This window comes from Schistocerca gregaria, chromosome 5 (genome assembly GCF_023897955.1).
Source record: "Schistocerca gregaria isolate iqSchGreg1 chromosome 5, iqSchGreg1.2, whole genome shotgun sequence".
Classification (NCBI taxonomy): domain Eukaryota; kingdom Metazoa; phylum Arthropoda; class Insecta; order Orthoptera; family Acrididae; genus Schistocerca; species Schistocerca gregaria.
Genome location: NC_064924.1, coordinates 447246760 through 447261619, shown reverse-complemented (window position 1 = coordinate 447261619; position 14860 = coordinate 447246760). Strand labels below are relative to the sequence as shown.

The following is a 14860-nucleotide window of genomic DNA, read 5'->3' as shown; positions in this document are numbered from 1 at the left end:
GTCGTTCCAACTGAAGTTGTTCGTAATTTTAACACCCCTGTACTTAGTTGAATTGACAGCCTTGAGAATTGTACTATTTATCGAGTAATCGAATTCCAACGGATTTCTTTTGGAACTCATGTGGATCATCTCACACTTTTCGTTATTTAGCGTCAACTGCCACCCGACACACCATACAGCAATCTTTTCTAAATCGCTTTGCAGCTGATACTGGTCTTCGGATGACCTTACTAGACGGTAAATTACAGCATCATCTGCGAACAGTCTAAGAGAACTGCTCAGATTGTCACCCAGGTCATTTATATAGATCAGGAACAGTAGAGGTCCCAGGAAGCTTCCCTGGGGAACACCTGATATCACTTCAGTTTTACTCGATGATTTGCCGTCTATTACTACGAACTGCGACCTTCCTGATAGGAAATCACGAATCCACTCGCACAACTGAGACGATACCCCATAGCTCCGCAGCTTGATTAGAAGTCGCTTGTGAGGAACGGTGTCAAAAGCTTTCCGGAAATCTAGAAATACGGAATCAACTTGAGATCCCCTGTCGATAGCGGCCATTACTACGTTAAACAACACTAATCTAACCTAAGCACCTCCGGATGGCTTCTAACAGCTTCTGCAGCAATATCCACACGAGAAAACTGTAATACAATTCAATTTCAATGAAGGAAAAGGTCTCACAACACCATCCAAAATTCCGCAGAAGCAAATTTAATTTATTTGTGTAACTTAAACCTGCACAAATTGGTCTTGTTCACTAAAACACCGCCTTCCAGCTAGGTACTTGCCTCCACAACTTTATTCGAGGTCACCATCTATTGAGCATCTGCACCCTCACTCCACCGATCAGAATATTGTATAAACACATTCTGCAGCGCAAATGGGACAATGCTCGCTCCATTGCCGTGGCAAGCTGCGCTAGCTTCCATGGCGAAAGCAGTCCGATGGAAGTGTCCAACAGATTCTCGATTAGGTTTAAATCTGAGGAGTTTTAGCGCCCAGGGGACTATGGTAAACTCATCCTGGTGTTCTTCGAAACACGCACGTACACTGCAAGCTGTGTGAGACATTGCATTTTCCTGCTGGTATATACCATCATACCGAGGAGAAACACATTGCATGTAGTGGCTGATATGGTCCCCAAGGATGGATGCTTGCTTGTGTTCATCCATTGTGTCTGCCAGACGACATCACCACGAAAACATTCCTCAGACCATAACGCTGCCTCCTACGGCCTGGACACTTCGACGACAGTTGCAGAATGTGTTATTTCAGATGTTTCACTTCGTATACGCCAGCGGCCATATGTTCGATGGAACATAAAACGTATTGATCTGAAAAGCCATCTGTTGCCACGCCACTCAGTGGACGCCGCTGATGAACAACAGTCAGCATGGGTGTATGAACCAGTCTTTTGCTACAGAGGCCCATACGCGGCGACGTTCACTGAACGCTCGTTGGGAAGGCACCGTTCGTAGCCCCATGCTTCATCTGGGTAGTCAGCTGCACATCTCTTCGCCCATACGCATCTCCACTTTTGCCGTTCACCTCTTTCATCTATTACCTCTGGTACACCGCAGCTGGTTCAACACCCGTTTTGGATAGCACCACATTACCATGTACAGTAAACCTTAACCACGGTGAAACGCGAACAGTTTACAAACGTTGTGACGTTGTTGCATTAATTTGTTATGAAAGCGGTGCTGATAAACAATAAAAGCTGGTTAAAAGCTGTGAGCTATGTGGGGAAGTTAACTTTGCATTACTGAGCAACTGTTTCACCAGGTATCCACTCTAGCTTACCAAATTCCCGACCAGACTAACGTTAATTACAATCTTTTAATAGTCATACGACAACCGGTGATAAGATAATTCAAATAAAAAGAAATAAATCAGTTTATATTTTGAAATTTATTTTAACATTGGTCATTGAAATTTCCGCATATTAAACTTGATTCATAACTAAACTGCCGTCTTATTTAGGATTCTGAAAATGTGAGTTTGTAATCTTACGGAACACATCAAATATGGAGCCAAGATTGGGAGACTGCATTCATAAAATAACACACGAAGAACGTTTAAATATATGCAAGAGCAAATTAATCACAACAAACTGATTCAACTTTCACCCAAAGAAGTTACGTTCGTAGCGCAATCCTGTCCGTCATGTAATTACCACACACTGGTATACTAAATTCATACTAACTCTCTGTGGAATCTTCTCGAAAAGAATAGATGAGGGTTACTTTGATGATTACACCGAATGCTTCACGTGGTCAACTTGGTTTACACAAAGAGTGTAACTCCACAATAATTTTGATAATTAAAATAAATTAGATCGAAAAGCAATTTACAAAAGAAAAACCTCGAACTGGTTACTATCGTCTTACTATTAAGCTGATGGGTCAAACAATTGTATAAGCACGTGGTACTGGTCTCACAAAGTACACCCCACGTGGGTTCAAGCTAAAGAAAAGTCGCTGTATTGAAAAACATTGTCAAGACGGGACGTTATAATCTCACGCACATTCGCATTTAAGATTGATGATCTTAGTTGGAGTTACTGATGAACACGTGGTTCCTCTTTACTCACAAAGTAGTGACAAAGCAACTACCGGAATATATTTTGAACTTCACACTCGAAATACACTGCGTTGCAATTTAAGATAACATTAGATATTTTAGAGCTAAACTGGAAATAAAGGCCATTAAATTTTCAGTTAGGCTGATCTTAAGAAATCCATTGTCCTACGGACTTAGCAGACACGCGCTTAGCCGGAGGTCTTACCACTTCAGACGCTCGCCACGGACAGACTGACCTGCGCCCTTACTGAGCGTGCTTCCCAGATACAAACGGAAGTGACCAGAGAGACAGCTTCCTATGCCAACATGACAAGGAACTGACAGGAACATACTAAGAATGGAAACCTCTCTGCTATTAGAAAGCGTAGGTACCTGTTCCGACGTTGGTACTACTGTTCTGTAGCAGACAGGCTTGTCTGCCACCATCAAGCATGCAACTAGAAATATATTTGCTCATTCATCCTCTCACACAGAAGGGGAGGGGGATGACACTATCTTATCATATGCAGTATATAAAAGAAAGCGGATGTAGGTTCCGTATAAGACTGTGTGACATGAACTACATATAAACTGTGTTTTAAAGTGTAGTAGTGTGACAGATCGTTCTTGTTTATGTATAAAAGTATCACGTTTCACTGCTCAGTCTCCTCCCAGATAGTCAGAAACACCACAGTAAATTTAGAAGAGGAATTTATGCCGTAAATGGCAACAGATTTAAGAAATTAACATGAAAGGAATCCAACAGAGACCTTTCAACGTACTCGCTACGGAAATGCTTCCCCCCGTGGCCCGAAAGTTAATAAACCATGCCCTTTAGGACGTCAGATAAATCGCTCCGTTTCCGCATAACGACAACGACTGCACTGTTTTCCGCATTCCGACACTCTTCACGTACCCTCTACTGCTGGTGCTGCCAGCTGCCGTCTGTACGTGGTTACTGTAGGTTGACGTCGAACATAAGTTCCTTGGACAACATGCTTGTGGAGATGAGGCAGCGATTAGTATGATTAATCAATTATTCAGAAGCAGTCTTAATCGCATTTATTATCATTATACCGCCAAGCGGTTTCAACCCGAAATAGGGGTCATCTTCTGGGCGTTTACACTGTGAAACTATAGATATCCGTCGAGATATTCGAAAATATTATTTTTACACAATGATGCTACTTTTCGTTTTATTATTTTATTACTTTCATTCCTTTACGGGTATTACAAACGTGGCGTAAACTTTTATCCTATCTTTAGATTTCTTAGGTTATCCTTCATTGTCGATATTTACGTAACTCAAATAAGTGACAACATCTCTGTGGATGTAGTGCCATGACATACCGCTACCATGGCAACGGACGCTGTGGCCAGGGCAAAGATAACACCATACGAACACGCCATCTGCTACCATGGCGACGGCGTTCTCGCTACACGGACTAGAGGGCGCTTGATATACGCTTTATAATCCATGGCAACCGCGTCCTCACCACAACGAGCAGCGGGCTTTGTAGTCCTTCCATATTAGCCGTTTTAGTAAATTGACTCAAATGTTTTCTACGTAAATGTAGTTTCCTGCCGTTATGTAGACAGGAGTGACACCAGATATAATACAAGACGACACCAGTTTTTGTGTGTCACAAATTGTTTTACTTTATGTTATGGCACATAACGTACTATAATTTTACGAATTTTACGCCTTGACTACCCAACATTTGTTATTATTTTACAATTTACGTTATAATTGTAACTCTTTTTAAATGGAATGCTTCCGTTGTCTGTTATTTACTGTCACTTAAACTTATGTCAAACCAAGGTGACTAGGAATTACATACAATAAATTGTATTTAATGCCGTTGATCGCCGCTGGGGGTGTTGCCGTCTATTCACGTGATCTCAGCACACTATTTAAGCCCATAGGAAAGGTTAGTTTCCTGCCGTTATGTAGACAGGAGTGACACCACCAGCAGTCGAGCAATGGGTAACATATTTTAAATTTACGTAATTTTAGCCCAGAAGACGATCCCTATGTCGGACTGAAACCGGTTGGCGGTATTATAACAATAAATGCGATTAAGACTGTTTTTGAATAATTGATCGAACATAAGTGGTGGTCACTTTAATGTGACTGGACCGTCTAGCTCGGTTGATCACGAAGCACCATCTTTTTGCGCCTTCGTAGATATACTACGAAAACACGACTACTGCGTCTAGTGAAGGCTTCCGGGCGCTCCACAAAATATTTTAACATTTGAGCCCTTCAAGTAAGCTGAATCAGCTGTTGAGTGTAGGAATTTTCATTGGCCATTGCTACTCCCGCTCTTAGCGTTTCTGTAATGTACTCTTTCCTAGCATCACTGCCCGCCCGAGTGGCCGAGCGGTTCTAGGCGCTATAGTCTGGAACCGCACGACCACTACGGTCGCAGGTTCGAATCCTGCCTCGGGCATGGATGTGTGTGATGTCCTTAGGCTAGATAGGCTTAAGTAGGGGACCGATGACCTCAGAAGTTAAATCCCATAGTGCTCAGAGCAATTTGGACCTAGCCTCACTCTTAGATAGTCTTGCGCAACAGGTGTTGGAAAATACCATCAATCGAGGGTACAAACCTATAATCCAGTAATTTAGGGATCACCCACAACCCATTTAGGAAGATTAGGGAAAGACCATCGCATCTCCTGCAGACTGGTGAACAGCCCCCCTCCTAGTACTGATTTAGGTGGAGAATATAGGCACGTGACGTGCAAGGAGGCGAGGTCTGAAACTGGCACGCTACGGCGTGAAATGAGTGCGATGCACTTGTGCTTGACGCTGTTGCAGGCTCCGGAGCGACGCTGGCTCGCAGTAACGGTTCGCCGGCGACAGAGCAAACACTTGTCGCGGCTGCCAGTCGCGGGCGACAGCCACCACGCAGCGGTCGGAATGCAGGCGGCCGGTGGTCGCGGCGGTGACGTAGCCGCTATTTGCGCCTGCCCGGCCGTGAAACGCGAACCACGGCCACGCTGCGTGAGTTACCGTCCGGCACGGCGCAGCGCGGGCCGGGCGGGAAGCGTGCGGCTTTATAATCCGCCGTCTCATCTCGCCTCACCTCGCCTCACCTCTCCCTTCATTTGAATACTCGACGTCAGTGCTGGGTTGCTGGGTGGGCGGAGTGCGCTCTGCTCTTACTCTAATGCACCGAGACCCTTCATTGTCACTCCTTCTCCACTATTTCTGGTGGAAGCTTTACGATCGACTTGGTTGTGGGTGAGCTTCTTTGGCTTGACGGATTGATGTGGCATTTTAAGCCGTGGTAGGGAAATGAAATTTCCTTACCAGATATAAAATATTGTCAGATTCCTTGGCACGTTGAAGTGGATCTAAAACTCTTTCGCACATAACTTCTCTCACCTTCAAGTGACTGCAGCAAATGCTATCTCCATGGCCTGATCAAACAAATGGTTCAAATGGCTCTGAGCACTATGGTACTTAACATCTGAGGTCATCAGTCCCCTAGAACTTAGAACTACTTAAACCAAACTAACCTAAGGACATCACACACATACATGCCCGAGGCCGGTTTCGAACCTGCGACAGTAGCGGTTACGCGGCTCCAGACCAAAGCGCCTAGAACCGCTCGGCCACTCCAGCCGGCATCTAACAAATTATAGACCTCTGATTAGTCGACACACTGCAACGTGACGTCAAGCTACTAGAGATCATGCGGATGTGTTGCGTCGCTAGTGGCACTCACGAGACGATAGTTCGTTACATAAGGCTATCTTAGAAGCAGATATGATGGTCATTTGTTAATGTTGAAGGCCGATAAGGCTATACTGTAAGCTACAAGACCGAGCAAGTTTTATACAGTTTACCGTCCGAATAAAATTTGTTCTCATACCTATTTACTTCACATTTGTTAATTCTGAGTGGCATTAAGTATTTTCCGTTGCAAAAGATATTGCTAAAATGACGCAATTGTCATATAATCTCCGGATTTCAGGCAAGTCACCCTTTTCCTTAAATTATGTAGTATGAAAAGGGCGTGTGTGTGGTATCGTGCCGTGCGGTTAGACGCGCTATGTCACGGACTGCACGGCCCCTCCCGCCGGAGATTCGAGTCCTACCTCGGGCGTGTGTGTGTGTGTGTGTGTGTGTGTGTGTGTGTGTTGTTCTTGGCATAAGTTAGTGTAAGTAGTAAGTCTAGGGACCGATGACCTAAACTGTTTGGTCCCTAAGGAATTCACACACATTTGAACATGTTTTTGGTATTGTCCAGAGATTGCGGTTCCACACTAAAGGCTCAAATGCTATTCGATAACATAGGCATTAGCGATGGCTCGCTGCAATCCACAGCAAAAAATGGGAGACCTTCCAGATAACACGTCTTTCCTCTCAGTATAGCAGTGCCTTGAACTGAGGTCAATAAAAGGCTCTGAGTAATTTCGATACCTCAGCTACAGCAGTCAACATCGTAGTGTAGGACCAACGAGTAATTTCAGATGAACTTGTATTCTTGTAAAAGGTTGCATTTTCTGTGAGTCGAGTGATGTTTTGACAGTCAACGACAGTTGTAAATTATCAAGCAATTCAATGGTTCAAATGACTCTGAGCACTATGGGACTTAACATCTAAGGGCATCAGTCCCCTAGAACATAGAATTACTTAAACCTAATTAACCTAAGGACATCACACACATCCATTCCCGAGGCGGGATTCGAACCTACGACCGTAGCGGTCACGCGACTCCAGACTGAAGTGCCTAGAACCGCTCGGCCACTTCGGCCGGTAAGCAATTCTATGGCAAAGAAGTTGTCAAAGTTAAGTAAATCTTCTATTCACTTATTTAATCAAGTGAACCATCACACTTATGAACCAAAACACTAACACCACCTGCTTAACAGCTCGTTTGTTCGTCTTTGGAAAGAAATACATCACTTATTCTGCGTATCAGGGATCCGACAGTTTCTTAGTAGGCTGTATGAGGTAGGTGGGATTAAATATTTACGAATAGGTCACATAATTCTCATAAATTACGGACCACTGATTTGAGTACGCGGAGATGGTGCCGAAAAGCGACCCATATGGATTCCACAGGATTTATAGCAGGCGAATTTATTCGCCAAGACATCAACGGGAGTGGTCTATAATGCTCCTCAAACCAATGTGGCATGGTTATGGATCGGAGGGACAGACTATTATACTGCTGAAAGATGACATCGCCGTCGGGGAAGAATCGAGCATTAACGGATGCAGATGGTTCGCCGCTGGCAGCGCGTCTTCGATTACTACCGCACTGCCCTTCACAACCCTGCGCCCGTGGCGCGCTGCACGTCTCGAGCCGCTGTTCACATCGATGACGACGTTCGCTGAGGCGACCAGCGAGCTGGTGTAGCAAAAATGTGATTCAGGCGAAGAGCCGACACGTTTTCATTGATTAACGGGCTAATCCCGGTGGTCCCGTGCCCCCTGCAGTCGTAATTGACGAATTCGTTTGGTCAACATGTGGACCAGTAAGGGTGGCCAGCCGTAGAGCTGCATGTCCAACACTGTACGATAAATGGTGTACTCCGAAACACGTGCACCAGCCTTGTGGTCTTACGGCTGAGATGCCACAGATGAACAACTATCTTAATTTTCAGAACAGACAAGCTTCCGGACGTCACGTTCTATGAAGAGTTGTGGACGTTCAACCATTTAGCGCCTAGTGGTAGTTTCACTATTCTACCTGTTTCCGTAGATGCTTCCGGCAGTCGCACGTGAACGTTCGACTATCTTCGACGTTTCCGAAATGTCCGTTCACAGGCTCTACGTAATAATAATCTGTCCACAAGCTGCGACATCGTCGCAAAAAAACACAGTGACGCGTATATGTAATAAGTTTCCTTTAATGTACGTCTATGGTCACAATCGTTTTGTTTAACAGATTACCGGGTTCGGTCTGTAATGACCATCATCAGATCTGTTTCATAAAAACAAAGCCAAATGTTAAATGCGGAATCAGCACCAGCATCGTCAAATACATATAAATCACATGAGATGCACGAGTCATGTTGTCAGCAGTACTACTGTTAACATTTGACGATGCCACTGTGGCTACAGTACATTAGGACTTTGTTTTTATAAAACTGATCTGATGATGGACATTAAAGACCGAAACCGGTAATCCGATAAACAAAATGATTGTGACCATAGACGTAAATTAAAGGAAACTTAAAAATCTGTCCTTCGTCAAAGTGACTTATCTCGACCGATTTCACCATTTGCAGTGCATATCTTTGCTATGGTGATCACCGTCCATGACTCCTCCACTTACCTACTTCTGTTCCCGCGTCATGTGCCCCCAACGCCATCACGCGGCATCCAGCGTCGTGGTGGGCAGTGGTTATAATGTTTTGCCTTATCAATGTATTTCATGTGTTCCAGTTTGATGAGCCTTCCCTCAGAGTAATCAAACTATCCATAGTTACGGGCGGACGAAAATAGTTTCGTCTGATCACAACAGTATGCTATGAATTTACAGTAGAAACTCATTTTCGTTGACATCGTGTCTCAACGGATTGAGGTGAATAGTGAAAATGAGTCACAGATAAACACGCAAAACTTATTAACTTTCAGCACGAACTCCATATAGTTGCCTACAAAGAAATGGAAAGGATGTAAGTGGTAAAACTGTGAAGATGATTATTCGTTGCCATACTTTTACTGAGCTGATTTCAGTTTCGCAACCTCTAGCAAAGAGTCTTCTTCTGTCGTCTCTTCCCTTCTACCTCTTGGATAAAAGCACAAAAGAGGTACCGCAGTGGTGAGGGTCTGGACACTTTTTCGTTAGAATGACGCTTCAAATCACCTCCACGCATCCAGATTTATGTTTTCTGTGCTTTTCCTAAATTCTGGGACATATTTTAGAGAGAACACGGTCGATTTCCTTCCCCAGCCTTTCTCAGTCTGAGCTACTGTTCGGTCTCTAATGACGATGTCCTCAACAAGATGTTAAATCTTTCTTACTTCTTTCAGGTAGAAGTCTGAAATCATACCATTAAACTATTTAAGATCCATTGTGTTATAGTAATGATAAGGGACGAAGTTTGACTTCTTTTTCACGTGAAAACAAATTTATTTACATTAGATAGTAGTCATAATTACGTGTAGCTCAATCACCTGGTACAAGTCCTTCTATTTGAAACCAAATCGGGCAACCCTTATGTCTCTAATCTACCTCAGTAAAAATGTCGAGGAAAGGGCTCCCACAGTTTAACGTAGAATACGAATCACGTGTCGTTCCTGGCGACTAGTCACGTCATTGAGGGTGGAGTCTAGATTCAAAACACTGAAATTTTCCGAACGGAATTCGATACAATGATCTTTCAGCTTCCAAGCATGTGCATTGCCAGACGCATCAGAAAACCCAGCACCAGTTTATAGCTTATATTACTCCATGCTGCAGAGTACACAACTTCGCGTGTGTTTTCATGGGAGCAACAAAGAATAGAATTTTCGAAATTTGTCTGCATCATGATTTGTTCCTTCATATTTTCGACGCTCCGGTGTGTATTATTTAATTATTCTCCCAACATTCCAGTTTAAAAAGCTAGAACCATTCATCATTCAGTCCACCGCTAAACCATCAGGTAACTAGGCCTGAGGCTTGCTTGAAATAGTCAATTTTTATACGTTTAGCACTTACACCATTTAATATCATTGCTCAAAATGCATTAGAAACTGCTTCAGTATGAGCAACGCTGTGTTCATCACCTAGCTGTCACTAGCAGTCCACACATTTCACACTTGCGCTTCGCTTTTATTCCTTTTGCTTTTCTTTTGTTTTTGGCGACTAGTCTCTAGGTCTTAAACCTATTCTCATCCAGTCCCGTATAAAAATAGTACATGCAGAGTGAATAACTGCATAAATCTAGAAATTTGGGCAAATTAGATTATAGTAGTTATGTAATAGATACTCCTAGTCGAGAACTAAAGATAACAGAGTTACACACCTTTATGCTTGATCCGTGTTGCATCATATCCGCTACACAGTGATTTATGACAGTCACGGCAGGATACTTATCAATCGATCACATTTGCTGTGTTTTACCGGTTACGTACTATGTTACTCATTCTGTCGCCGATTATCACAGTGATAATAGTCAAGCTGCTTATTTCAGTGTTATTTCCTCGAGCCTCACTTCCGTTCCGGACGTATGGGTACATGACATATATTGTGAACAATATGTCTGATGCGAGGAACACCATCCCAAAGATACTTATGTAACGCAATGTGTAGCAGATGGGAGAAGTCAACACTGACAAAATGGTACAAGACGCCAAAATGAGGCAACGACGCTCGTTGTCATCAATGATATTTAATTTATGTATTATATTGAAGAGGACACGATGGAAGATCAATATGTATTTGGTGGTGTCAATGATCTGGAAGTAAAGTAAATAAAACTGATGGTGTGCGAAAGTCATGCACATGACTTCTACAAAAAAGCTTTGTAGAGAAGTGGATGAATTTTCCTATCTAGGAAATCAGACAGGTAAAGAAGGAATAATCAGTAATGCTAAGGATAACACAAAAGGACTTGCTTTATAAATAAACAAGTGCTAAAATGGAAGGAGATTATTTGGAGCAGAAAAATACTGTGTTCGAAGCATAGCTTTGTATGGGTGCGAACCTTGGATAACAGTGAAAACAGGCATAAAAAGGCCAGAAGCCAATAAAACGTGTGCTTACAGGAGAATTTTACGAGCAGGTGGACTCCTAAGGTATGGAATGAAGACGTATTGCAATGTGGAAACGAGAAAAGAAGGCTAATTAAATACATAGTAAATTGAACAAATATAATGACCAGGCATACATTGTGACATACTTCGTTGCAAAACATTGAATCTGAAAACAAGGTGGAAGGGAAGACTCGCAGAGCCGGGCCCAGATGTGAGTATACAAGATGTTAGGTGTACAGGTGCAGGTACTGTGATCACTGTACTTTAATATGTATCTGATTCAGGTGTTAGTTGTTTTTTCTCTGCGTCTAACAGTCTTCTCACAAAATTTACTACCTAATGTTTTCTGCACGGTCGTAACTGCGCCACGAAGTTGACTACGGCAATCAGTGTGGGCTATTCGTTTTACATCAACGCGTCCTCACTTTAATGCCTTAACTGCTGCGCAGAGGAATATAAACGTTAATAGCTTCTTTCTGCCATGCACACCCTGAGGTACTAACCAACTTAAAATCATACTACCCGGAAGAGCTACAATTATCAAACTGCGAGGAAAGTAAATGTAATGTTGTTCAGTACACTGTCCTCAATCATTTAATAGAAATATCTGCAGAAAAAGCCAAGATCGCTATTGTGCAGCATTTATTATTACGGCCAGTTTCAGCAAACTACGTTGCCATCATAAGATCCTGTGCAGTACATTCCACTGAATCTTGATCAAATGCAGAACATCTGTTGTTTGTTGATACCAGTCATCACAGTAAATGCTGAACAAGAGCGATCTTGGCTGTTCCAAGTTTTACTTCTATGTGGACATTAATCAAGACTACCACCTGACATGATGATCTCAAACATATAGAAATATCTGCAATTATAGTCCTGACACTCGTTAGAAGGGTGGTCGCTGATGATGTTGACAGCACTTATTTTCCAAAGAACCTTGTGACTTTACAAGATTGTAAGTTTTATATATATATCTGCGGTGTTTAGTATACTAAACAATAACAACTGTGGCTCGTGGTACTTGTCGGAAGTATGCCACTGCACCTCCTGCAGCTCAAAGGATTCTATGAAGGCTCCAGCAGTTTCAAAACGCTGGAGGTTTGTATAAAGAAAAATCTGCTGGTTGTCCTGGTTTTCTCTCTCAAGACAATGAGGGCATTGAACAGATTTTCCTCTACACTTCGTAACACATGGGAGACATTCTTCATCTGGCTATCTGCGGTGTTAGCCAGAGAGGAGTTTGAGGACTCGGAGGCGGTTGTGCACTTTGGATTGGATTGAGCAGAGATGAGGGATCCAGGTGAGGTGATGGTGAATGGTGAGGCCAAGGTAGGTCAGGGTGGGGTAGAGGCGGACAGGACAGGCGCAGATGGTAATATACTCTAAGTGACCGAGAAGAGTTATGAATCTCTATTACCCAACAAATCATAGTCTCAGAGGTAGCAAAAACTGAAGTATTAGTATATACTAAACACCGCAGATAGCCAGATGAAGAATGTCTCCCATGTGTTACGAAGTGTAGAGGAAAATTTGTTCAATGCCCTCATTGTCTTGAGAGAGAAAACAAGGACAACCAGCAGATTTTTCTTTATACAAACCTCCAGCGTTTTGAAACTGCTGGAGCCTTCATAGAATCCTTTGAGCTGCAGGAGGTGCAGTGGCATACTTTCGACAAGAACCACGAGCCACAGTTGTTATTGTAATGCGCCCGTTGAAATGCAGAAAGTAAAAATCCTTTTATAGCCGTCTAATTGATTTCTCGACTCGAAGCACACGGGATGAAGCGAACAAACGAGCTAGCTACATCAAAGAGATCGCAACTGACAACCCCATGAACTGGAAACTTACAACTGGTTTCAGACTAGACTTTTAGTTTCGGTATGTCGTTAAAATTCACCGCAAGTATGTGTCTTCCGTCAAGTAAGTGATATGGACAAGAATTAATTTTTCGCCCTGCAGTGGAGTGTGCTCTGATATGAAACTTCCTGGCAGATCAAAAGTTATGCCTAACCGAGACTCGAACTCGGTACCTTCTGTCTTTACAGGTAAGTGCTCCACCGACTGAGCTACCGGAGGATGACCCACGACTCATCCTCAGATTTTCCACCTTGCCTTCTACCTTCCAAATATTACAGAAGCTCTCCTGTGATATTTGCAAGACTAACACTCCTGAAAGGACAAATATTGGGGAGACATGGTTTAGCGATAGCCTGGGAGATGTTTTCAGAATGAATTTTTCGCTCTGCACTGGAGTTTGCGCACATACGAAATTTCCTGACAGATCACAACTGCGTGCCAGACCGAGACTCGAAATCGAGACCTTCGACTTCACAGGAAAGTGGCTAACGACCCTTTCTCAGCTTGACTTCCGCCAGTACCTCGTCTCCTACCTTCCAAACTTCACAGAAAGTCTCTTGTGAAATCCTCAAGGCTAGCAATCCTGGAAGAGAGGGGAGTACTTCACAGTGAAAAGCAAAGGTCCCGATTTCGAGTCTCAGATCTGCATTCAATTTTAATCTGCCGGGAAGTTTCAAAAGATGTAGTGTTGTGAAATCAGGTGAATGCTTTTATTCGCCCTGAGAACGAAACATACTCGGTGAGCTACGGAAATGGAAAGGTGCATAGAATAAAACATAGGGTTGTTGACGGAAACAGTAAGACCCGTGTATTAGGGAAAGATAGTTCCAAACACCACAGTCAAGGTCCTAATTGCAACGGATCAGACGGTACGTGTAATTCCCACTGCTAACCTCAGTTTTCGTCTTAAGCGAGATATGGGAGGTATATACACTCCTGGAAATGGAAAAAAGAACACATTGACACCGGTGTGTCAGACCCACCATACTTGCTCCGGACACTGCGAGAGGGCTGTACAAGCAATGATCACACGCACGGCACAGCGGACACACCAGGAACCGCGGTGTTGGCCGTCGAATGGCGCTAGCTGCGCAGCATTTGTGCACCGCCGCCGTCAGTGTCAGTCAGTTTGCCGTGGCATACGGAGCTCCATCGCAGTCTTTAACACTGGTAGCATGCCGCGACAGCGTGGACGTGAACCGTATGTGCAGTTGACGGACTTTGAGCGAGGGCGTATAGTGGGCATGCGGGAGGCCGGGTGGACGTACCGCCGAATTGCTCAACACGTGGGGCGTGAGGTCTCCACAGTACATCGATGTTGTCGCCAGTGGTTGGCGGAAGGTGCACGTGCCCGTCGAGCTGGGACCGGACCGCAGCGACGCACGGATGCACGCCAAGACCGTAGGATCCTATGCAGTGCCGTAGGGGACCGCACGGCCACTTCGCAGCAAATTAGGGACACTGTTGCTCCTGGGGTATCGGCGAGGACCATTCGCAACCGTCTCCATGAAGCTGGGCTACGGTCCCGCACACCGTTAGGCCGTCTTCTGCTCACGCCCCAACATCGTGCAGCCCGCCTCCAGTGGTGTCGCGACAGGCGTGAATGGAGGGACGAATGGAGACATGTCGTCTTCAGCGATGAGAGTCGCTTCTGCCTTGGTGCCAATGATGGTCGTATGCGTGTTTGGCGCCGTGCAGGTGAGCGCCACAATCAGGACTGCATAC

At 44.1% G+C, this 14860-nt stretch overlaps 1 non-coding gene across 1 annotated transcript; it reads left to right on the top strand.

Annotated features, from left to right (window-relative positions):
* The first annotated feature begins 4937 nt into the window (after nucleotides 1–4937).
* On the top strand, nucleotides 4938–5021 carry Trnas-gga (transfer RNA serine (anticodon GGA)). Its single transcript is given in 2 exon segments — nucleotides 4938–4977; nucleotides 4987–5021. It is a non-coding gene; the product is annotated as a tRNA-Ser (tRNA).
* Nucleotides 5022–14860: the final 9839 nt, after the last annotated feature.